Genomic DNA, 25761 nt, shown 5'->3' on the forward strand with positions numbered 1-25761 from the left:
CAGGTATAAAATGCAACGGAGGGAAAGTTTTCAGGAGGTTTTGGCGACTCCAGGCCGTACTGCAAGCCCCCATTTCCTTCCCCTTTGATTATATTCATGATAAGTATTTGATTATATTTAGCCACACGGCTTCCATTTCATTCACTCGTCTGTGCCTTTGCATACAAGCTTGGTCACAATCCTCACTCTGGTCAGTTTATATCCATCTTGCTGCTGAGTATCTCACAGCAACATATTACCTGAGACTTAAACAGGTAACGTTAGTTGTGGGGGGGGGGGGGGGGTCCTGTGTTTATACACTACTCCACCCATATGTCACTCTGAGATATGAAAATCATTTTCCGGATAAATCCAGATTCAATATGCATCCTCATTCCAAGCTAATGAAGAATGCCTTGTTTCCCCTTGCCGGCGTAGGTCACCTGGGTGCCACTGTGACAATGAACGGCAATCATCAGGAGCAGGACCACGCCCACCAGTGGTCTGTAAAAGATTCATTCCTATATAATTACACGTGAGCTGCAATCATTCGCTCTACCTAAGCATAATGCACCTCAAGATTTATACCTGTTTTTAATTCCATTGGGGTTCAGTCCAGGGCTTGATGCTAAACAAACTCTCAGTCACTCGGAGACCTGGAAAAAGGTTTCTGCATCCTGGGGATGGAAACAATAAGGCAGTCTGAGAATTAATTCCTAATTAGCTCTATGGTCACGGCAGAGGCTGTAGTCAGCAGAATCTGACGGCCCTCTCAGAATAGCATGCCGTCGATCTGTTATCTAATGAGTTGCCAAACCATTTAGTGTTTTCGGAACATCAAAGAATTTTTAATTTGGCCGGGAAGCATTTGCAGTCGGTGTGACGATGCAAGTGCTGCAGCGGTATTTGAGAATTCTGCTATTCACAAGCTAATCTAAGATGTTTAAGTTATTTGCGGTGCAGATTCCGAGCCATTTCAGGCTGGTTCTTGTGTCACTGATCCTGACCAGTAGGGGGCGCAGCCCAAGTCCCTGCCAGCTGTGATTTGTTCATATTCCGAAGGGATGTTTGCCTCTAGCGCCATCTTGCTCCAAATGTGATCACATCTGGCCACGGTCGGTCCCACGTGGAATTAACCACCACCGCCAGTCCCACGCTGGGCGGTAGTAAACCGCAGCCATTAAGCAGAAGGACAATACTGACCCCAGAACAGTTCCTCAGACTTCACATGCACACAGATGTTGACTATGCAGTCAAACCTTGGTCACCTTGGCGACTCTCCATTCATAGCTGCTTGCAGTCCCATTAAATGAATAGTACTTAGAGTTAATTACATTTTTTTCAATTCACTTTATGTGTAGTAGTTCTCCCCATACTGAAGATGAACCACAAGTATCCATGTGACACCATTAACACAACACCAATACTTTCATCTGAGTTCGGCTACTTCTGAAAGCTATTCCACAGAGGCTGGCAGGAATACCCAGTCGGTTGCAGCTGGTGTAGCACAGGGAGGCCGAACCACGGCCTGTCCTGAGGATTTCTCTTCGCCTCCATCTAACACACTTTGCCCTTTTGATATGCTGCAGTCGCGCTGATGAAAGCGGTGATTACCATATTGTGTTCCTCCTTGGGTGTTCCCGTCTTGACCCTGGGCTGATTGAAGGTCCCGGCCTGCCTGTTTGGCGAGACTGAGTTAGCGTCCATAATCATAACTGCCCGCGATCGTGGCTCTCGGCTGCTCCCTCCGGTTCCCGCGAGAGGCTCTACATACCTGCAAAGCATGAGACAGGAAAATGCCAAGTCACCCCCCCCCCCCCTCCACCTACAGCCATGTCATTCTAGATACGACTACCTGCGATCTTTGTGTATGTTTCAGATGAGCAGGGGGCCACAGGGACCTCCCCAGTCATGGATGCCTGTTAGCTGCCAGTTGCATTTTGACAACAAACTGGTTTGGATATTTTCCTGCCCATTTTGCTTATTGTTGCTCAGTTTTATGGAGGATTCCACAAGGTGGGTGGGGTCAAGTGGAGGTGGGTGGGGTCAGTGTGTGTGTGTGTGGGGGGGGGGGTCCTCTTCATGTTTCAACACTGGCTCCTGACCTGAAACGTGACGAGCATAGATATTACAGTGAAAGCACTTAGTAGTAGGCGCACAGGACTAATGAAGACGGATGTTTGTGGCTCCATCAGTGTCTCTCACGGCAGTCTTGGACTCAAGCCTGCATAAACAAAGCATACAAAAATTAAAAAAAGGCAAAAATCACCAGCAAAATAGCAAAAAAAAAAACAAAAAAAAAACAAAGTTGACTCTCCAAAATGTTCCCAGACAGCTATTACTGTTTGGACCATGTTTCCCTTTTTCCCTTCCTACAAAAAGTGAGCTCATGGTTCCTCCATCACATCTTCCCTTCGAAACGTCCCCTTTCTTTGCAGCCGTAAAATTCCTCGGCACCCTAAACACACTCAGCTTGAAAATGAAAGACCATCCTAGAAGCGGAGTCGCGCCGTCTTTTAAACGTTTTTTTACGTCTGCATTACGCATTCTATGGCAGCCAATTACGTGGAGGGACACAAATGAAAGTCTTGAAGAATTGCCTGCCTGGAATTAAATTATCTAAAAAAATGTCTCGGCCAGCTTTTGCATAACTTCCGATCCGCGATCATGATGAAGTAACGAGCGTAAACACTATGCAGCATAAACGGCCTGCACCCCCGTCAGCTTATTTGGTCTCATGCCCCATATTCCGGACACGCCCCGCCGTCACCACGCTTCGGTCGCACTTCTGCCCGGCTCCGGTGACTCAGCGCGCCGCTTGATCGCCTGCCTTCCCGTTCATTAGTAAGGAGGAGCTGACGGAGTCTCTGGCGCCGAACAAAAGCCAATCTGATGTAGTATTTATTTCCTGTGAAATACACACAAAAGAGTTAAATTTCACACTTTATAAAACAGAGCTTGGGAAGACTCGAAGTCGGGAGGGCTACTTGTTATTCAGTATTGCATTCCAGGGAAATGTCTGAACTCTGAAATATTTAACAACTTGAATATTTAACAAGTTGAACTCGAATTTTATAATATAGGGTAATTTACATTCTCATTGTTTTGTTTTTTTCTCTTATGTCCTATTTATTTTCGTCGTCCCTATTTCTTTTTGTTAATTAAATACCGCTCTCTCCTATTTTGCGCCTACATTTGTAATTTTCACTTCAAGCTGTGGAAAAAAAAATAATTAAAAATTTTCACCGGATAATTATACTGTGGGATTTCGAGATGGACCCAGACAGCGCAGGAGAGCGGTGCTGTTAGGGAAATGTGGCACGTTTTAAAGTTTGAAATTAAAGTGTCTAGTTAACTGTCAATTACATGTCTGTTTGAAATACGGAATAGTGTGCAAAGGCACACACAGATGCACGTTATGTATTTTTATACTCTGCAGTCCATCAGTAATACTTAGGCTACTATGCCGTACGTAGTATACGAAAATACTTTTGTTGGCTCTCCAAAATGTTCCCAGACAGCTATTACTTATGTTCTGGCAGTTATAGTTATTACATCTTATAAATGATACATTTATTTATTAATATTATATTGAAGCAATTCATTTTGGGCACCTGGCTTAAAGACACGACATGCACACACCCTAGTGACGTATTAACATTCATTTTTTTTGTCCAGAGTTCTCATCCAAATCCCCCGCCCATCCAGCTCCCAGCACACCCTAGCCATGCAGTTACTGGTTTTAGGATTCTGCTCCCAAACATTGCAGCTGTACATTTTTCCAACTGTTCTTTCAACCCCCACTTTGGGAACCCCAGGTCTAGGGTAACCTTAACTACTATGTATATAAATATTATAAATGAACACTATATACTCACTACTGTGAGGCCCAAGAATCACGAAGAATGATGCATCTCAGGGTGACTGTAATTTTGCTGATATGAGAGTGGTAATTCCCACGTTCAGCTGATTACCAAATTAAAATAAGACAAATTTTAACTCAAAAAGAAAGAAAAAAAAAACTTCAGAAAAGAGTTTCAGTTCAGTTCACTGGCTTTGACTTGGAACTTCATATCTCCTGAGACCCACTAGTTTGTCAAGTAGAGAGAAATGTAGCGGCTGAATTTAAAATGATTTGTGCTGAATACAAATGATTCTTAAGAATAATGAACCGCTTCCTTGGGAAAAATAACAGTGAGGTAAGTTGCTTAGGAAACAAAGAACCAGCGGCCTGTTAATCATTTTTACTAAAATAAAAATTAAAACTTAAAAGACACACAAATCATAGAGGAACATGCCCCACAGCATTATACATTTCGAAAACATTATGGCAGAACAGAATAATTCAGAAAACTATCTAAACAAACAGAGCAGGGCAGGTGTAAATGTTGACCAAATAACAGAAACATCTAGCAATATATAAATATTATCGACCTAATAGTGACTGGGGTCATCTACTGCCTTCATTGCAGCTCCAGTCTTTGGAATATTATCACACAAGTCAAATACTGGACCATTCTTCAAGAAGGGAAGTTTCCAGTTTTTTGAGGAACTGGAAACTCTCACAGAGAAGAACATCCATCGCTTCTCAAAACGTTTCAGTGATGTTTAGTTCTGGTGACTGAGAAGGACATGGATGGTATTTGACTTTTTCTGGGGAAACCACTCTTGAATTTGTTTAGCAGTGTATATGGGGGCTTCATCGCCATGGGAACAGTTTTTTGCACCATATGGCGTAACTGGTCCTGAAAAACGACTTCATATTTCTTGGGCATTATGTAGCAATGCAGAGCGATCCTCAGCCCTAATGCCTCCCAGAAGATGGCTTCTCCCATGCTGTCGTGAATCCCCGTATTGTTGCGGCATGCTATGGTTCCAAACATAAACCCATCTTCAAGGCTGAAAGAACAACATACTTTTTCCAATAGTCAAGGGTTCACGTTTTGTTCTCCTTACACCAGGTTATGGATCTATGTACACTGGCCGCGATGAGACAAAAGAGGCCGCGGATAGAGCAGTATGGCTGCAAGCATGCAGTGGGTGTTGGACTCTATTAGGGCTGCCGTTTGTCACCAAACTTCTAGGTGCAGCCAAGGGGTGGAGGGGGTCTGGTATTGTGACCTCAGGATCTCATGTTTGCTGAGATGTGGTCCTGTTGGCGTCGTTGGGCTGTGACCTGCAGCAGGCACTGGGGCGGTTTGCAGCCGAGTGTGAGGAGGCTGGGATGTGGATCAGCACCATGGTTCTCGACCGGAAAAGGGTGGATCGCCCTCTCCTGGTGGGGGAGGAGTTACTGCCTTGAGCGGAAGAGTTTAAGTATCTTGGGGTCTTGTTCATGAGTGAGGGAAGAAGGGAGCGGGAGATCGATGGCGGATCGGTGCGGCGTCAGCAGTTATGCAGACGATGTACTGTTCTGTTGTGGTAAAGAGAGAGCTGAGCCGGGGGATGAAGCTCTCGATTTATCAGTCGATCGACGTTCCTACCCTCACCTATGGTCATGAGGTCTGGGTAGGGACCGAAAGAATGAGATGGCGGACATGAGATAGGGTGAGGAGCACAGACATTTGGGAGGGACTCGAAACAGCAATGAGCCTGATGCGGGGGTTTTGGCATAGTGTTCTTCAGGCGTGTGTCACAGAGATGCTACAGAGATGATTCATTTATGTTGCATTTTTTTATGTATGTTTTTATAGTGTTTAACAACTATGCTGTGAAGTGCCTCTTAATCCCTGCCTATAAGTTTTGACTGGGCACCATGAATCCTCTCTGCTGAAGCAGCTTGCGCACGTTTGGCATACGCTGTCATGATTTCTGAGACTGTTCCCCTTGACATCGGCAATTAGGCTGCAACTATCCGGCCTCTTTGTAACTCCGTTAGTTATTTCCCTGAAAACCCACGTATCCAAGCGCCTTTATAGCCGACACATACCACTAATTGGCATTCAACCTAATATGACTCACTTTTGTAACCGAGTCTGTAATTTACTTCAAAGTTAAACTCATATTCTTCCAGGACTTTTGTTACTTTGTCCGCTCCCTGTAGCAGAAGGGCCCCTAAAACTTAATTCAATCTATTCCAGTTGAAATGCTTGGTAACAGATTTCATATTGTAAATGAGGGATAAGAAACCAAAAATGATATATTACCATAGCAATAACATTGTTAAATGTAAAAAATAAGATCATGGTACCTGACACCATTACGCTTTATATTCCACTCCAAGGACATCTGAGGTGGACACTGACTTTAAGCAACATTATTTACGGTCTTCATTCATTATGCCTAATTTTATCCATCCATCCATCCATTTAATAAACCCCCTTGTCCTTTGCAAGGTCATACTGTTCCAGAGGTCATTTTGGAAGGTACGGGTGCAAGGCAGGGAACAACCCAGGATGGGGCACCAACCCATCGCAGGCCTAATATTATTTGTCGTGTTATGTCTTGACTACCAGGAAAGGAGAATTTCTAAACACCCACAAAATACTACAGCATATAATGAAGGTTGAGGTATTGAACAGAGATGTGAGTGGCAGCACAGGATGCGCGGAAGGTTCCGGATTGGGCCGCCGATGGCAGGTACCACCTATTTTGGAGCCATGGCCCCCAGCCAAACACATGGGAACGTGAGCATGAGGTCGTGGCCCGACGCCCGCGCGCCAACTGCGACAGGAAGGTCACGCGAGTTGCCGTGGTGACACCGCGGAGGCGGAAGGGAGCCGCGTGAGGCAGGGTGGCGCACGGTGTCGGCATGGGGCGGCTATTTATAACCACAGTGGAATTACCCCTGCCCCCCCCCCCACACACACACCCCGGCGGACACCGTGCCCTCGCCCCCACTGCCTGAGGATTATTCTCCGCCGCAAGTAGCAGATGCTCTCCAAACTAGACACGGTTAGGAGCTACGCACCCACATTGCGATGCAAGGCTTTTTACTGACACCTCGGCCTGCCTCCCTGTAGGGGGCGATGCTGAGGCGGTTGGCAGTGAGGCCATCGGGTGGAAATTCGGCATGATGTTGATGATGGTGATGATAGCTGTTACTCATGCTAAAATTCGTGAGCATAAACACAAAATTTACTGGAAGTCGTGCATCCGTCCTCGTTCGCGGCGATGCAGCGGTTATCCCAGGAGGCGCCCCTGGGTCGGACGCCACAGCTTGGCACTGACACACAAGGTGGACTCTGAGTCACTAATCCGGGACTTTGGGCGGGGAGATGGAGCCAGGCCACCTAGAGGAGGCCCAGGAGAAAGCAGGACTGGGGTCAAATTCAGAACCTGCCACCAGAGCCTGTAAATCAGGAAAATATAGACACACAAACAGGTACTTGACACCTGGCATTTCGCCTTTGTCATGGTACAATAGCGCTGCACATGTAATAGTCATCAAACTTTGACTTTCGATCTGTTGCCCAGCTAGCCAACATCCCGTACAGTGTGACGAATTATAAGGTGAGTTTTTTTTGTGTTTAGGCAAATTTTCCCCAACCCATTACATCTTGTAAACACCCAAGTGTGTCATATCATATCATATTCATGTTCGATTTACGATATGTTGAAGTTACCACGAGTTCACCGAAACGTAACCGCATTGTAAATTGAGGGACACCTGTCATCATGCAGTGGAACAATTACATAAATAAAGGAAACAAAACAGAACATAATTTTATAGGTAAGAAATGGAATGCACAGGCACCCCCCACCCCCAGTCCAGCCCCAAAGGATAGTGACGCCCCAGGACCACGGCTGGTCTTCAGACACTCTCGCCAGGTGCTTCAGAGAAATGTGCTGATTTCCAACAGGAGCCACAAAACCCAGCGACGACGGAACAGCTGCGGCACTTCAGCCGAAAAGATGAGATGGGTGCAGGGCGACCCGACTGCCCCGTCTCGATAAAAGCCGTGCAGGTAAGTGGACCATCTGCCCACCCCCAGAAAAACTCTCTTTAACGAAGCCGTCTCGTCTCAGCCCTGTGATGCCCTTTATCACAGTGCTGTCAGGCCCTTTGGGGGGGGGGGGAAGCTTTCTGTTGTCTTTATGACTTAATCAGCTCCATAATTTTGTGGCTACAAAGCAAAAAAAAAAAAAAAGATTAAAAACAGACCCTGAATTACTTAAAGATGTTTAGCTTTTCTACTTTCCTGTTGTAGTCGCGTAATGACTAGCAGGCTAACACTCGTGTTTCTGCTCCACATTTAATTACTTAATTAGACATGCTTAGCTGCGTTTCGCATAATTTGGGTGGCGAATTGTACCTTTCACGCTGTTTTTCCTAAACGTGCTGAAAGTAACTTAGTTGGGTGCAGGGGGTGGGGCTTTGTATGCATGCAAAGCATTGTGGGAATAGTTCCAAGACGCACGCTGGGTCAGTGAACCACTGACCTGAATGCCCTGCATGCTCTCTGGGGAGTAGGTTGCAGTACAGACCCTCCGCGAGGGCATGTACTGTGGTGTGTGAATGTAATGACTCTACATCCAACCATGGTAACCCGGTCGAACCTTCAGCCTCTCCCAGGCAGCAAAGGGTGCCGTGAGCAGAATCCCAGTGCATCATGGGGCATACACACTCGCTTACAAATCAAGTCACCTGAACTGCGTGTATTTGAGCTGCAGCAAGAAATGGGAGCATCCATAGCAGAACCACACGATACATGGGGTGAATCTCAATATGCATACTTGACCGTGCTTGTATTCTCGTGTACCTGTTTTATGTCATCTTCCATTGCCGAAGACCGGTTCCAATACTCAAGAACAGAAGTATTGAGGACATTAAATCTGTAGATGTTGCTCTTGCCTCACCCCAGATATCAAGGGTGCATCGCTTGCATCCTCGCCGAATGAGGCACAATGAATTGTGGGATTGGGCTCGTTCATTCTTGGGCAGCAAGTTAGCAGGACTAGTGTTGCCCAGACCACAAGTATGGTCTTGGAGTTCTTGGTATTGAGATTCACCGATGTCCATCATGCAAACTCTCCTAGTGCGGGTCGGGGTGTGGGAATCGAACCCTCCACCCTGGAGGCGTGAATCCCCCATTCTATGCACTGTGATCCTCCTGAGGAATATAATATTCTCCTTATAATTAGGATGCCTGGCAGAATTTAGCATGTCCAACAGGGAGCAGACCCTGGGGCAGACCCAGGACACGCTGGAGAGATGATATTTCCTGGTCGGTTTGGAGGCACCTGGGGTTCCCGCTGGAGGAGCTGGAGGAGGGGGCTGGGGAGAGGAAGGCCTGGGCATCTCTGCTCAGTATTCTGCCCATGCAACCATGACCCAGATTAGTGGTGGACAATGGATGCATGGAGGGATGGATGGATGGACACAATTAAAAGGAAAGGCAACTTTCCCCATGAATACGCTACAAAGTACTGTATGCATAGAGCCGTAACAAACATATATCTTTAGGTCTGTACCTTTACGTAGTTCTCAAATTGCTAAGGGGTAAATAAGATGACAGTTCTTAAGGATGTTAACACAATAGTTTATGCAAATGGGACAAAACCCATTTGTCCAGATGTCCAGAACTGTGTTCATTTGTAATGTGGGCCTATGTGGCAATAAAAATCTGCAGATGGAAACACAGAGGAGCTCAGCTCTGTGCCTTTAAAAGCACGTTGCCAGATCATGAGCACAGGTCTGACAGAGCAGTTTCTCCCCCTCTGGGGCCCAACAAGGCCCAGTGTGGCTCATCGTGCCCTTGGTCCCTCAAGCTGCAGCAACAAAATACTGTATATGTAAGCCCCTTTTTTAGTGGTTAAAGGGTTAAATCAGAAAAGGTAGCAGGAGGATAGAGTTTGTTGGTTCAAGTCCCAAGATGACGGCTATTGCAAGAGCTCTTCTAAGTCTCCCCAGTAATAAAATCCAGATGGGTAAAGTGTGTTAAAATGTACTTGTCAGCTTAGGATTTACATGTGAAGAGTGCTAAATAAAAAAGGAGAGCCTTCTCTTATTCCTCTTTTTAAAAATAGAATCCATATTGTGTAATGTTTGGTGCCAGGCTCGATGATTGCACACATTTTTACAGGATGACTATAAAGCCTGTGGTCATATTAGGCAGCTTGCACCCCAAGCCGAGGCTGCGGCGATCCTGCGCGGTGTTCCCTGACCCCAGGCCCAGGCTGCGGCGATCCTGCGCGGTGTTCCCTAACCCCAGGCCGAGGCTGCGGCGATCCTGCGCGGTGTTCCCTGACCCCAGGCCCAGGCTGCGGCGATCCTGCGCGGTGTTCCCTAACCCCAGGCCGAGGCTGCGGCGATCCTGCGCGGTGTTCCCTGACCCCAGGCCGAGGCTGCGGCGATCCTGCGCGGTGTTCCCTAACCCCAGGCCGAGGCTGCGGCGATCCTGCGCGGTGTTCCCTGACCCCAGGCCCAGGCTGCGGCGATCCTGCGCGGTGTTCCCTGACCCCAGGCCGAGGCTGCGGCGATCCTGCGCGGTGTTCCCTGACCCCAGGCCGAGGCTGCGGCGATCCTGCGCGGTGTTCCCTAACCCCAGGCCCAGGCTGCGGCGATCCTGCGCGGTGTTCCCTGACCCCAGGCCGAGGCTGCGCGGTGTTCCTTAACCCTACGCCGAGGCTGCAGCGATTCGGTGTGCTGTTTGCTCCCACCACCTGCTGCTCCTCGCACATGACCGTCTTTGTTTCGTCCTTCCCTGGTCAGTGGGAGTTCCGGGAGCTGGTAAAAACGGCTCAGTTGAATGGAAAAAAAAACAAAAAAACACCAGCCTTCCTTTCTGGGCTCATTTAGCACACCCACGTGGTTATTTACATAATGTGTGGGAATGCCAGACGCCCGGAGGGGAGGGGGGGGGGGGGCGGCAAATCTGAACGAAGTGTCAGATTCGGTGGGCTAGACGGTTAGTGAGAGCAATGACTCACAGAGGCCAGCTAATGTGAGACGGTGGGTCAGGCTTTCAATACCCTGGCCGTGTCTGAGGAGAGAGGGTCTTACTGCAGCTTCTTACGGCTTTGAAGGGGGGAGGAAGTCACTTTTAATACTCGTAGTTCAAAGAAGCCTCGGTACTCATGTAAGCTTTCTGTGACTCCGTGGTGCTGCTCTCATGCCTTTGTTTGCTGGATTCCACCTCCAAATAGGAAGATAGTTTTGCCCCAAAGAATTTGCACCCTGGAAGCGCACAGGTGGTGCCCGGAAATGTGCCAGCATAGGGATACATTTTGTGCATAATTTGACGGGGCATGTGGCACAGCTCAGCCTGGATACCTGTGTGACAACATCATAATCTGACACAACAAAATGAAAAGGTTAAAAATCCCCAGAGACTTGACAGGTGATCTCAGAGCTTTGCTGAACTGCACTTTAGAGACCAGCAAGGAAGCCAGAAGAAGTGGGGGGGGGGGGTTAAGAATAGGTATCCAGCACAGCTACGCCGACTGCTTCAGCAGCCAAGGCCAACCGAGAGTCTGGTAATTACTGAGCCCCACGGATCTATTCTGTCAGTCCAGCATTGACGCAGAAGAAAAGCAGAGATGTTCCGAAATCCCTTTTGCTGTTTAACAGTTCTGAGCAGGACACACTTTGCTATGAAGTACTTGTGCATTTTAAAATGTTCCCATTTTCCTGCAATATTTTTTAAACGGTGTGTTTTCTCTTTCAATATCAGAAAGGTACACCCTGCACCCATTACTAGTGAGGCATGCTCTATGCTCTGTCGTTTTTGTAAAGCACAGTTATGCTCAGCTTATGATACACTGACTTGTGACTTTCAGGATACACAATGTCCACAATTGTCTTATAGCAGAAGTTAAACAGAATATATGTGTCTTATAGTAGCAGTTGCATGTATTTTATACTAGTAGTTTAAGAGTATGTTTCTTAGTAGTAATTCAACAGACTTATAGTAGCACTTAAACAAAGTATATATGTTTCTTAGTAGTAGTTTAACAAAGTATATGTGTCATATTAGTAGTTAAACAGAGTATATGTCTTATAGTAGTCATTTAAGAGTTTGGGTTTCATCGTAGTAATTTAACAGAATACATGTGTTTTATAGTAGTAATCTAAGAGTATATGTGTTTCATAGTAGTAATTTGACAGAGTATGTGTTTTATAGTAGTAATTTAAGAGTATATGTGTTTCATATTAGCAGTGTAACAGAGTACATTTGTTTTATAGACACATTAACCAAGCACTGGGTAGCGTTGCATTACTGCGAACTGGGATCAGGAAAGGACAGGAACCTGAAATGTTATTCAGCAAGTCGGGCTGCTTTTTTCTCACCTGCTAGCCGCCGTTTCCTGCTGTTTTTCACAGGGTTGCCACAGGAAAAGTGGAGTGTTTCCCTTTGAAGTGGATGGGGAGCAGGGCCTGGACGCCAGTGACCTTGTTCCTGTCAGAAACACGGTGGGGGCACCATAGCACAAAACATATTCCTGTTGATTTTTATAATTCTGAAGTTGTTCTGGTGCTCTTTAGTTTGCAGTTTTCAGCCTCTTAAATCGACAAGCGGAAAACACCAATGATGGATGGATTTCTGCTTTTCAAAGACTTCACATTCGCTCTCATTTTAACACGATTAATGACTCCATTCCAAATGTTTCACTTTTCCAAAAAACAAAAAGAGAACTCAGAAACAAGAACACTGACAACAAATTCTTTTTTGTACACATTTACAGAACAGGTTTGTTTACCTGGGATGTCTCCAGAATGTGTTTTTCAGAAGGTTACTATCTTTGTGTCCCCATAAAGATAGCAAGCTCGATACACAGACAAACGCCCGCATAAAAAGAGTCTGGGACACTGTACCACAGAGGTATGACGCAAGACTGAATTAGGAATAGATAGTGTAAAGAGAAAAGCATATTAAAAGATGAGAAATGACTTTGTGTTGATTGAGTTGTACTTTGGGGTTTGGGGGACTCTTTCACTACCCTCTGGCTGGTTTCTAGTCAGGCCTGTTTCTAGAAAGAAATAAAGAACAAAGTCTCAGCCTCACCCACGGGGGGAAACAGGTGATGGACTCGTTGCCGTAGCAACCGAGAGCATTGTGCAGTCGGCCAGTGTAGTGGCGTTTCTCAGCGGCGCTAACAAAATCGCTAATGCGAAGATACGATGTAAAGCAGCCGGGTTTCATTCAACGATGCGAGGCTTCGCCTACATCCGAGCAGACGAGCAGGACACCCGGGTGGCAGTGTACACCCAGGCCTGCGGTGTCGTCAAAGGCTGTATGACCTGAACCCACTCTGCTAGCCAAAGTACGCAGAATATATACTCTGTTATTTATTCTAAATTAATTTGCATTTTCCAAGCCACTGGTCACATGAATTTTTAAAATCACCTTTTGGTTGCGGGCCAGTGATTTACTTTTACTGCATTTTTTAAATCCCCCCCCCCCAGAGAAGTCAGCCTTGGCGTGTGTGTGGAATATTCTGGAATAGCTGCATGTTTTGAATTTGTCTGATTACCTGTCAGGGTGATAAAATGATTGGCTCAGGACCACCAAAGGGTGAAATCATTCATAGTCAAATCGCTCTTTAGAAATAGATAATATAAACATGTATATCCATGTTGATATATCTGTTGCAATTGTTCTCACATCATTTACCCTGTTGCTCATCTGCAAATGGCTGTGAGCCAAGCAAGCTCAGCCCCCCCCCCCACACACACATACACTCTACTGCTTGTAGAAATCTCCACCCACCACAATCAGACATAAATTTTACTGTTAATGTGTTTTTCCGCACACCATAGGAGTAGGTCTCTCTCAGTCTCAGTCAATGGCCTTCTAACAGAAAATTGTGTTGTGCTTTTAGCATAGCGGGGGGGTTGGGCAGGGGGTGGGGGGGGTCTGAATGGCTTAAATCTGTGGATGCGGTACTGAAGACACGTAGAGCTGGTAAGCACAGGGAGGTTTCCTGCCTGTACCCATCTTTTAACATTCCAATTATTATGCCGCACCCAAAAATGATCGCACTCAACAGCACCTCTGCCCCAAACAACAGGGGGCGCTAGAGGAACCTCTGCGCATCTCTGGGGAAGGGGACGTCGCTTCTTCCCTTTAATGAAATCTAAGGAGAGGACCTTACATTAGAGCAGGGCTTTTCAGCCACAGCGTTCGTCTCCCCCCCCCCCCCCCCCCCCTTTGGCCTGCCAAGCCATATCCCACAATGCACCACGGCAGCGACGACTTCAGTGGACCATGACATTAAGCTTGAATTCTCACAATGGCATTTCCACACTCCTGTGTTAAAACATTTGAGTGTCAGCAGAGGGCAAACTCACTGTGGCTTCTAATTAAAGATGATCCTCCAGACTGACTTAGAGTCACAGGAGCGGAGGTGATATGAAAGTCCGGGGTCCCTCACGCCCCGTTTGGTTGCTTCCCTTTGAAGCCGGATGTTATGAGATCCGAGTGCCTCGAAGGTGTGCGAGGCAGCGGCAGCCGGGACTCCTCCGCCGCGTGATGGATGATGTCAGCGCTTTACAGCTCATGTCATTAACCTTCCCCTCGCTGCCGCTCTGCAGTGCAGAACGGAGCTGAGCATTTCTCAAGTCAAAATATACTAAACGCGCGGGTGGCACCGTGTCTCGATAGGTGGCGCTGTTTCCCCACACACCTCCAAGGTTGTGGGTTTGATTCCCTCCAAGCTCTTTGGACACGTAGTTTGCATGTTCTCCCGTGTTTGTGCCTTCCCTGAAAGACCTCTGGATTCCTCCCACAGTCCAAAAACATGCAAGTAGGCGAATCATTGAGACCGAATTATCCGTGGCGTGCGAGTGACTTCCTGTCCGGCATGCCCTCCTGCCTGATGCCCTCTTCCTCCTGGGATAAGGCTCACAGCGGGAGATTAATAATGGTAAGTTATTATTAACTGCGGAAAGGACAGAAATTGCACTGAATGGGGTCTTGTAAGAGGAGTGAGCATAGTAATTTCAGAGTTCATATGTGGGAATTGCCGGAAAAAGCCTTTGGCTGCCAGGGGACATACGGTATATATTATATTATAGTACTATGCAAAAGTCTTAGACAGTCAAAGAAAATGATGTTCATGTTTGCATGTAAAACTACAAATTTATCTGTAAAAGTGTGTTGGCTTAAAAATTTCCTAATGTCACTAGCACATGTGATATAGCTAATCCATATCTCATTGGCTTTTTAAACTACTTAAATGAATTAGTTAAGTTGCCTGGATGTGAAATGTAACAAATGCTGTACATGAAATGGCTGAGGTCCCCTGAGGAGAGGTTTGGGAACCATTCTCCTAACCATCCTACTAGATATCAGCAACGTTTTGGGGAACAGAAGAAATTCTTGTTCATTTTGTATTGGGTTATCCTTCATTTGCACAAGTTCTAATCTTCTGATGTTAAATTGTTTCCCGTTCTGAGCACATATACACTGAAATTGATAAATAGCTTTAGACGTATCCTTTGACTGCTGAAGACTATTGCACAGTACTGTATTATACACACATACGCAAACACACACACACACCGGTACTCATATTTTTGTGGGGACAGTATTTTAATTTCTATGAGCAAAACCCTAATCCCCACTTCCAGCCTTAACCTTAACCATAAGGAACCAAACAAAACACGAGACTTCTGGCATTTTTAGTTTTTTGATTGCATTCACAGATCTTTGTGGGGACCTGAAAAATGGTCTCCACAACGTCAAAATAACAGGTTTTTATTACATGGTGGGGGACATTTGGTCCCCCACAATGTAATACATACATAACTCTAACAGACAGAGGTGAAGGAGCGGGAGAGATGGAGAGAGTGAGGACAGGGATGCCTTCCACGCACACGGGTCGAACTATTCGTCCAGTTCCCTCTCTTCCAGATGAGCAAAGGCACAAAACGACCACAGGCTCTGTCAGTGACGCGAGCTGCTGTCTGCTGGCCCGGACGCTGTTTGTGAGCCATAATGAAGTATTTTCTGGAGCGTTAATAAAATGTGGGTGTTCTCCACGCAAAATCGTTAATGTGCCGGCTGATGTACCCAGTGATTCCCATGATAAAGGCTTCATTTAATTCCACCAAATTGCTGAATATATTTATCGGCTTATTCTCACCCTGCTTTTGAAGGGAGGCAGCTGTTTGAGGCTGCGGGGTGGTTTAATGTCTGTCGTTCCCCTATAGTATCTGCTGCCTCTTATTTTTTTTTCTTTTCGGCCGGGAAGCTCCGGTGGATCGTCCTCCTACAGCGTTGTCAAATTTCGCCGAAACTGGGCTGCTTCTCAGAAGAACAAGAAGCCCACACACACACGCGCGCGCGCGCGCGCGCACGCACGCTCGCACATGCGAATGATCCGAAGGCGTCGCCTCGTTAGAGAAGTTACAGTGCCCCAGTTTTGCACTGCGAGCGCATGCCTATTACCGCGACAGCTCGCTAAACGCTCGCAGTGCCCCCGTGTTCAGCCTTGTTGACACCCCCCCCCCAACGTATAATTCCTGGGTCGCTGTCCCGTTCCCCATTTGCCGTCCCATCACCCCACCATGAAGCAGATCCTTGCAGCTCTGCGCCACCTCCGGATTCCCCTCCGTGTCCGACAGTTGCACCCCCACTCTGCACACACGACTGACATGATGTCACATCTCACAGCAAGTCACCAGGAGTAGGCAGTGATGGACACAACCCGGCACCGGAGGCGAGAATCGCTGGCGAAGGCGAGACTCTTACCTTGAATCGCAGGCAGAATCGTCTCTCATCTATTTATATATACTGTATATAAATATATATATTTTAAAAGTCTTGTCACATCTTACAAATACATTCTCGAAAACAAAGGTGTCAGTAAGCATGGTACACAGAGATAAATTCCAGAGCTAAACGCTTGTAAACAAGCCACAAAGCATCTTGAATTTTACATACTATAAGAAGACAAATACAACTGGCGCATTGTTCTAACTCTGAGGAACGAAGATCAAAAGCTTTGAGCAAAGATTGATAAGAGAACAAAGTGTCCAGAGGTATAAACATCTTCAAATCCGAGCCAAATGTAACATCGAACATCACGCCTAATGTTTACACGCCGCATAAATAACCGATAAACGCAGGAGATGTCCGTAAAACAGTTTTGTTTGCAGCCGAGGTGAAGTACCATTCTAGTACTCTCTTCAGCCAGAAGTCTACCAATCGACTCTCCCTTGCTATACTGTTATTTTTAAGGTGCGATGTTTTAAAAGTCAGTTCTGGTCGCGGGAAGGTCAGCACCGTGGCCTCTGTACCCTATTAGCCAGAGGCGCGAGAGAGACGCCATTGTTCGGTATCTGCGGGGTTGAAGCAATTTGAGGGGCTGCTGCTTGACCCAGAATGCCTCATTCGAAATTATGCAAATTCAATGCTGCAAGGAGATGGGGGAGGAATGGCTGGAATGCATCAAAGATTGCAGTGGGGTGGGGGGGCGTGTCGCCGGCAGACATTTCAGCATCTCTGGGTGACACGTCCGTGGCCCCGTCTGTCACCAGGAGCTTGACCGTCAGATGGGCTTCACTGCTGCGAGGCTGTGAATGATGACGTTGGCAAACTGCTAAGATGGTTGTGATTGTGAGTGCGATTGCGGGCTCTCTGGGCGTGCTGCAGCAATGCAGCGTTTCACCCATTTCCAAATCTGGGCCTGCATTTCCTTCCTCTCTGTGCCGGATAAATTGTTGGGCTGCATTGCCAGCATCCGTATCACAATCCATCTCTTGTTAATACTGGAATAAGACTTTTGTTTACGACTGATTGGTCGGTTTTTTTTTTTTTTTTTACTTTACTTTTACTGAATCTGGTTTTGTAGTAGTCAATGGGAAAAAAGACAGTAATATCCATTCATCCATCCATCCCTCCATCCATCCGTCCAACCACTTCTATTTAAGGTCACAGAGGTCCAGAGCCTGACCCAGAGGCAGAGAACAACCCAGGATGGGGCGCCAACCCATCGCAGGGCACACAAACACGCCAGTCACTCACACGGGCACAACTTGATAACTCCAATTAACCTCAGCATGTTTGTGGGGCTGTGGGAGGAAACCAGAGAACCTGAATGATGACATGGGAAGAACATGCAAACTTACATATATATATGAAAGTAGTACAAAACAAGCAAGACCTAAAATAGGTGATGTTCTATGGCAAGCCGGAACGTTCAAACACAAAACCAATCCCACTGTAAACCCAGATTTGTCTCACAAAGCACTTTGTTAAGAGCCGTAAACAGCCACCTGCACCTACTGCTCCATATTTACCCCCAGACAGCTGATTATTGGGCATCAGTTTACCAGGTATTTTAAAAGGCTAAGTTGCTTCAAAGGCCTGTCACATGTTCCCACCAACACTGACCTACAACTCCCCTTCAGTCATGGACCTGGATACTGAAGCTCTTGCCCCTCCCAGTGCCGGCCAAGTCATAATAACTGTTATTAATATTATAATACATTAATGACCTGAAGCTAGGCAGCTACCAGATGGGAGCTGGCCTTTTCAAGATGCAGCCAGGGCTACTGACCCCTGTGTGTCAGAAACCAGGGCGCAAACCGGACCGAGCCAAACTCATCCATAAATAAAAATGGTGGCTTCCATTTGATTCCAGGTTCTACTTAACATGCTGAAAAATAAAATCAATTTGCAGACGGATTAATCTCTCTGCAACTGTCCACTGAAAATGTCAGAATATTTTCCCCATGGCATGTTAAATGTTTAATTAACTTTGTTTATTAAATTAACTTCGTCTGCTGAGGAAAAACAAGGCTGAGGATGAAATAAATTGCGAGGCGATAAGATTCTGAATAATTAAAATCGTTTCTCTCATTCCTTGCTGGGCGGAGATTGGACCTGACGGTGCGAGGGGCTCGATTTGGGGAAGAGTGCCGGGATTGGAGTGCTGGGATTGGGTGATGGTACAGCAGACGGAGGTGAAGTGAGTCAAGTCAGGTCTCAGCCTTCAGAATAAAGCATCCTATTGGCTCAAAAAATAGTGACAAACAATATAAAACCTACAGCAGGCAAACTAATAGTGGGGGTTTTCAGGGTCTAGCCAGGTGCCCCATCTTAAGCATCTCAGCATGACAGAGAGACTAACGGCCTGTAGGGGGCGATGAGTGCAGGTGATGTGCCCTTGGCTGCCCCTAGACAAAGCAGTTAAAAGTGACAGCTGTACAAAAATGCTAACGCTGGGCACTGTTCCTAGGGCTAGTGCAGCAGAAATCTGAGAAATGTAGCTATTGACGAGGGCGTCGCTGAACAGGGAATTCTGAGTAAGCTTTAAGACCAGGCGGACAGGACGGGTTCAGACTGGCTGCAGTGATCCAGAGACCAAGGAACAAACTGCAGACAGAAGAGAGAACAACTTTCCTATCCATTTTTCAGCAAGAACATCCGATTCAGGGCGTGCTGGACTTTATGCCCTGTGATTCCTGGGATAGACTCCGACTCGCAAGCCAGTACAGGATAACCGGTGATGGAAGAATGGATGGATTTGTTTTCAGTGAGGACCAAATTAAAATCTTACCATTCTAGGGCCAGTTCTGAGCCCGTGGTAGGACCATTCTATTTCAGAAGAGCCAACCATAGTCATTCACATAGTGAATCACCAATTCACCTGAACAACACATCCATGGGAATACAGGTGATGCTGCAATCTGGTGCCCAGGCAAGCCAATTTGGAACCCAGATTCCTGGAGGTCAGAGACTCCTTGCCACCCCAAAGCGCTTAGCATTTAATCGTCGAATGGTCCAGAGGCTACAAATTGGGGTTGCACACGCATCAACAAGCACCTTGGGCCTTTGACACACACGGTCACGTCGTAGCACATTCCAGGAAAGGTGAAATACATCTTCACCAAAGGAACAGCTATTCATCCAGGTGGGCTGAGGCCTGTTATTGTCAGTAATACGGCTGTGAGATCGAAGGGTCCTACAGTGACGGATGATGTCCTGGTACACAACACACGATCCAAGACAAAAACACTTACATTCTATCGATTCATATGAATGAGTATCGCAAAATTACATGCATATTTGCATTTTTTGGGTTAATACTGCTCAGAAATTAAGCACCAAAAAAAAAACCCAACTGTAATCATGGCATCACAATTGAAAAATCCAAACAATACAAGTATTTGCATGGCTTAATCACTTTTAATTAAATTTTATTGAGAGAATATTTAAATGCTGGACTCCTGCGCCTGAAATAATGTGAAAGGAGGATGATTCAGAGGGAAAACAGCTTATCAGGAAAACATAAATGAGAAACATTCACAGGAATGGCAAGTAGATTTGATTCATTTAAGTGGGAGGACCTTTTAGAAACATGAAAAAACAACATAACCATTTTTAAACTATCCTCTTATATTTGACCTAATCCCAGTTTAAACAAAGGAAAATACTTTAATTTTTAATTCAGATTTTTACGGTTATTTTAATGAGCGTAAGTTACAGAGTGGTGGGAGGGGGTGTACTCCTGCCAGTAATAAAAACACAATACAACCCTTCCTCCCCAAATAATCACAAAATGGGTGGAGACCTTAAGCCCCCCAATGTTCAGCCTAAAGGTGTATCCTTGGTTATTTTTAACAATATTTTAAACTTTCAAAAAAAAAAAAAAGCAATTCAAATGTTTAACATATATACACACACACACACGTTTGTATTCATACCTTTGTGGGGACCTGTCACAGATTTTTATAGAATTGAGCTCTGTAATATATACCTGACCCACACTGGCACACACGCACACACATTCGACATTCTGTGCAGAATTAGCTAGTTTCATCACTAACACAAACCCATGAGCTTCTGAGACTCTGTTAGCCTTAGAATGCGACTGCAGACGCCTTCAAAAGAAACGGCTTCGGTTTTCAAAGCCTCACAAGGTTTTGAGATTTGTTAGTCTACAGACAAGAGTGCATCTGGTAAAGTGTTGCATCAGCGTTGCAAGTTCCTTTAGACTCTCAGAGGTTCGGGCTTTTTCCCCTGCATTGTACCCAGAATAAAGGTGGTGACACCTGTTTTTATGCCCATACAGATTGGCAGCTAGAGAATTCATATCACTGTGAAACCACAAAATTATGTATTGCGCTGTCTGTCAGAATTGTATTGAATTTAATTTCAAATAACTTCACCGGCACCCTCACTGTTAAACTCTGCTTTTCTGACTGTGTTTAACATTCCATTTCATCTTTATCTGCACCTGTCCCCATATAGCCTGTGCTTGCTGTTGTTTTGACCTTAAAAAGTGGCTTATCTTTCAAGCACATATTACATGACCAGTCACAGCCCCCCAAAAACAATCTATCAGATTTAAGTCAGATGTTGCTGCAATACATCCAAATGATCCTCTAAACCATTTTGTCTGGAAATTGTCCAGAGCTGCCAATAGATTGACTGTCTAGGTTATAAAAAGTAATTACTTCCTTAAAGTTGGATAGCTTTAAGCCAATCAATTAGACTTACACTGCATCAACAAGCCCTGGGGAAATGTCACACACGGAGACAGAGGTGACGTGTAATGACCCTTCTACTTAAGCCACGTTACCCTCTAAATGTGGATGTCCATCATTAATGCAGACCTCAGGCAAAAACATTCGTTCTCCACCAACCACGCGCCAGCCATCAATCAGCCCGACGCAAGACTTAATTTCATTTGTCCAAGGCGACAAATCTTAGTGTCTCTCATCACGTGACCTTCCTGCACCCCATTGCCTCACCAATGTCCCTGTTGAATCTCTGTTTCCTGTCCACCTTCTCTGGTTTCGGTTTTGCTGAGAGTGCAGGTTTACTGGGGGGGGGCTGATGTGTTAATCCTATATGCAATGTTAAAAAGGGTCAAGTCAGGTGAAAAAGCCAATGCAATGAGTTCACAAAGACTGGGCTGGTGAGTGTCCCCTAAAGCGCTACACACCAAACGCTCACAGTTCTGCAGCGGGCACAAAGCAAGGATTTCGGTCCTTGGTAAGCATCCTGCTCACGGCATACAGCAAGGACCCATTTATGGATGAGCACATACCACATCTTGTCTCATTAGGGGTCTATCAGCTTGCGTGAGGAATCGAAAATCGGGATCAGAATTGCAATTCAGTCAGGCACTCCGGTTAAACTGGCAATCACTGCTGGATGTCAAATTAGGAAGATGGTGGCACCTGGAAATGATGTGAAATAACCTCATCTTATGCCATGCCAGACAGGGGGGGGGGGGGCGTCCTCTCCTGTAAAGTGGATGCTGTAATGTATGTTCACCATGCTTTGGCATGCCTCCCTCCCCCACTTTTCACACAGATGCCATATTTTCACTCATGTTCCCAGACCAGCTATGGGCTTTTAACAGCTCATACATAATTTTAAGGCCGTTGCATGTAGGGGCAGATTGGTGGGCAGGACAGCCAGGGCACTTGTCCCCAGTCCTGGGAACCATAACACAAAAAATATTTGGTACAAAACAATTTTGAAATGTAACAGTTTGCAATGTTTTGTTGTCAAACTATGTTGTATTTAACGAAAAAAAACATGTTTGTAGAATTTGCTTGGGGGGGGGGAATGGTCCATTTCTGCTCCAGGGCTCAGTGTACACTTGTTCTGCCACTGCCCACCAGATATAGGTTATAGCAGATACATTTATATATTCAATGGCAGCTATGCACCACAGCTGGCTAGAGATCTGTACCAGTGCTCAGAAGGTTGTGGGTTCAAATTCTGTGGCTAGCAGAGGAATTATATCACCATTGAGCCCTTAAGCAAAGTCCTTAATCCCAATAACTCCAGAAGTGATGGACCCTGCTTTCTTACCCTATGTTTCCTTGTATGTCATTTTGAACAAAAGTTTATTTAATCTCTGCATGATTAGAATTAAACTACACATATAAACTATACATTAAGCAGTCCATTTTAGCCCACTTCCATCCTCTTTGGCATTTCCATATTCAGCTAAATATGTTGACGTCACTTATGGTATTTTGGGAATGTGACATCATGACACCCCTTGAAAGTGTGACCTCAAGTGGCTAGATGTTACAGAACGGTTCCATTAAAGGTGGTTACAGACAGGTAGGGAACACAAGGGTAGACAGGTTCTTCAAATCAGAGGTAGATAGTTCAGGTTCAGAAAGTAAAACTCCAGACCACGATTTTGTTTCAACCAACCAGTTGAGTACTCTGTGACTGTGACTCTATATACTCAACCGGTTGGTTGAAACAAAATCGTGGTCTGGATTTTTACTTTCTGAACCTGAATATCGTCCTGAGTTTCAAAGTCTAACTGCATGAATCTTGTTAGAGACCCACGTCCGTGACACGTTCTGTAACTGCACTGGGACAGCGGCTACTGACCTCGATCTCAGGTCGGGATGCGAATTTGATGGATTTTCACCCCACTGGCCTGATGTCTGTCCTCCAATCTTTGACAGATCGCGAGTCAATGATGCAGAACGCAGGTGTTTAAGGACACAGGAAGCAGAGGACACCCGGCTCTCAGGCAATTTGGACAGTGAGAAGCCGCGGTTCAGGAAACCATTACACAGGCCGAGGATTTTATCTGCGGCTTTTGTCGTACGCAGACCTTGGGAGGCCGCCCGGCCCTCGGCCTGCGTCTCGATTCCATTTCCGTTCAGCCGGAGCGAAGGAACCGGCGCTTTTTAAATTCAAATCTGGTTTCTCCCGGCACAAAGGGATCACTTAACAGGCGGATTGTAAATACTGCGGAAAATGGTCCCACGTTTTAAAAACTCTCATTACCTTATCTGTGATGTGAGCGTATTCTGCCATTTTCCAGACCAATTCCCCGGAGAGTACCTGGCTTTCAACTGAAGTTAACATGTGAATGACAAGTACTAAAAAAAAAAAGAAAAACAAGGGTAAACCTCAGATCGGAATGACTTAAACCCATCAGCGTCTCATTGTGCACAAAACAATTTACTTTGCATGTGCAAATGTTCTTAACTTCAGAGAAGTGGCAGTCAGGCAAACTGCACAGCAATTTGTACCTGGAAAGTGGCTGTGGCCCCAAATGCATATTATTAGCTACATTCACATCATTCTACATCCAGCGACCCTGCACTGGATAAGAGGTTGGAAGATTAATATACTCATGTCAAAATTTCAGAGCAAGGCAATCTTTTAAACTGACCTCCTTCTGTTGTACCTAAACAGCAGGCAGCAAAGTTGTTAAGGATGTAAACTTCAAACTACGTTACTAATGACATGGTGTCTTCCTGTCGTACCCTTGATCAAATCCTCAACCTCGAATTCCTTTTATAAAGATCCAGCTTTATAGATTTGTTAAATGAAGAACTACCAGCTGTCTAAGTCACTTTGAGTACAACAATAACGCCAATAATATCTTTTGTTTTCCATGGAGACTTGCATTTGAGAGTTTTTGATGGAATAAATCAAACTGCAAGCCCATTTTTTTTAAAGACGCCAGAAGTATCCCGCTCTTTTCACTCCGTGATTCCACCTGTCTATCTTTCTGCTGACTTTGACGATGATCACACTCTTTCCCCTTCTGAAGGGAAGTCAATGATGGAGCTGATTAATATGGTGGAGGAGAGGGCAGGGAGAGACAGGGGGACAACGTCGGGGATGATGATCGGAGGAAGGGAGGTGTCTAGCACACACAGGAGTGACACGGCACGGTGCACCAGGAAGGGATGTGGCTAGCGCACAGAGGAGTGACACGGCACGGTGCACCAGGAAGGGAGGTGGGTAGCACACAGAGGAGCACGGTGCACCAGTGACACAGAGGAGCAGATGGGGGTGTTTGACATTGTGTCTCAGTCGGCTGCTTCCGCCTGAATGGGCCACGTGTCCTTGTGGCATCATTCTTCCTCATTGTGGGTCCTCATCGTTCAGCCTCATCACAAAGAAGCATCTTACAAGGTTTCCATGGGAATGACACACAAAGGTTTTTGGGAGTGAAGTGTAGAATGATATTTTAGAGCAAGATTAAACATTCTGACCTCTAGGGATTCGCTTTGAATGAAAAGTTCTTCTCATGAACATTATTACGAGATGATTTCAACAAACCCCATGCTGTACGGGGGTCAATACAGTAAATGTCTGTTTAGGAAATCCAGAACAATCTTAGACTGAATATTATACATTGGTACTAGTATTAGAGTGGGAGCAATAACATAGATGTATTAGTAAACCAGCTAAGAACTACCATGAATGGCATCATCAGCAGATGACACCAGAATGCACTATTTCTATGTTTACTGTCCCCTCACGCCACACACGTACACAGCGAGAGACCTGCCTTAGTCCAACAAAAACCCTGCCCTCTCTGATTTCTATATAACTCTACAGCAGTGTTTCCCATCCCGGTCTTCGGGGACCTGCAGACTGCCCACGTTTTTGCTCCCTCTTTGCACACTGCTAGACAGTCCACATTTTTGCTCCCTCTTTGCACACTGCTAGACAGTCCACATTTTTGCTCCCTCTTTGCACACTGCTAGACAGTCCACATTTTTGCTCCCTCTTTGCACACTGCTAGACAGCCCACATTTTTGCTCCCTTCCAGATCCCGGCAGGAGCAAAAACGTGGACTGTCTGCGGGTCCCCAGGGACCAGACTGGGAAACACTGATATAACTACAGTATATAGAATGTCCCGTGGTTCCCTGAGATGTTCTGACAATGAGATCAGAGGCTTCTCGTCTGCCTCCACATCCGTGTGTTATCTTACAGCCTCCTGCTCAGCCAGCCTTCCCGTAATCGACTGCTTTCTCTTTGTTGTTCGTGCCCTTGCACTCCCGGCTGTGCGTCTGCACACCGATCTGCCTCTTGTATCTTCAGTTTTTCCACGATTTACTGAAACTCCGTGATTCACCGTCTTTTTTTTCCCGCCCCGT

The 25761-nt window shown here is 45.9% G+C and overlaps 1 long non-coding RNA gene across 1 annotated transcript; it reads right to left on the bottom strand.

Annotated features, from left to right (window-relative positions):
* Positions 1–419: 419 nt before the first annotated feature.
* Positions 420–16184, bottom strand: LOC111845967 (uncharacterized). The gene is made up of 5 exons (XR_002838781.1): positions 16009–16184; positions 12212–12320; positions 1594–1657; positions 568–656; positions 420–483 (listed from the first exon to the last, which is right to left on the bottom strand). It is a non-coding gene; the product is annotated as an uncharacterized lncRNA (long non-coding RNA).
* Between the last annotated feature and the right edge of the window lie 9577 nt (positions 16185–25761).

Source organism: Paramormyrops kingsleyae, chromosome 4 (genome assembly GCF_048594095.1).
Source record: "Paramormyrops kingsleyae isolate MSU_618 chromosome 4, PKINGS_0.4, whole genome shotgun sequence".
Taxonomy (NCBI): domain Eukaryota; kingdom Metazoa; phylum Chordata; class Actinopteri; order Osteoglossiformes; family Mormyridae; genus Paramormyrops; species Paramormyrops kingsleyae.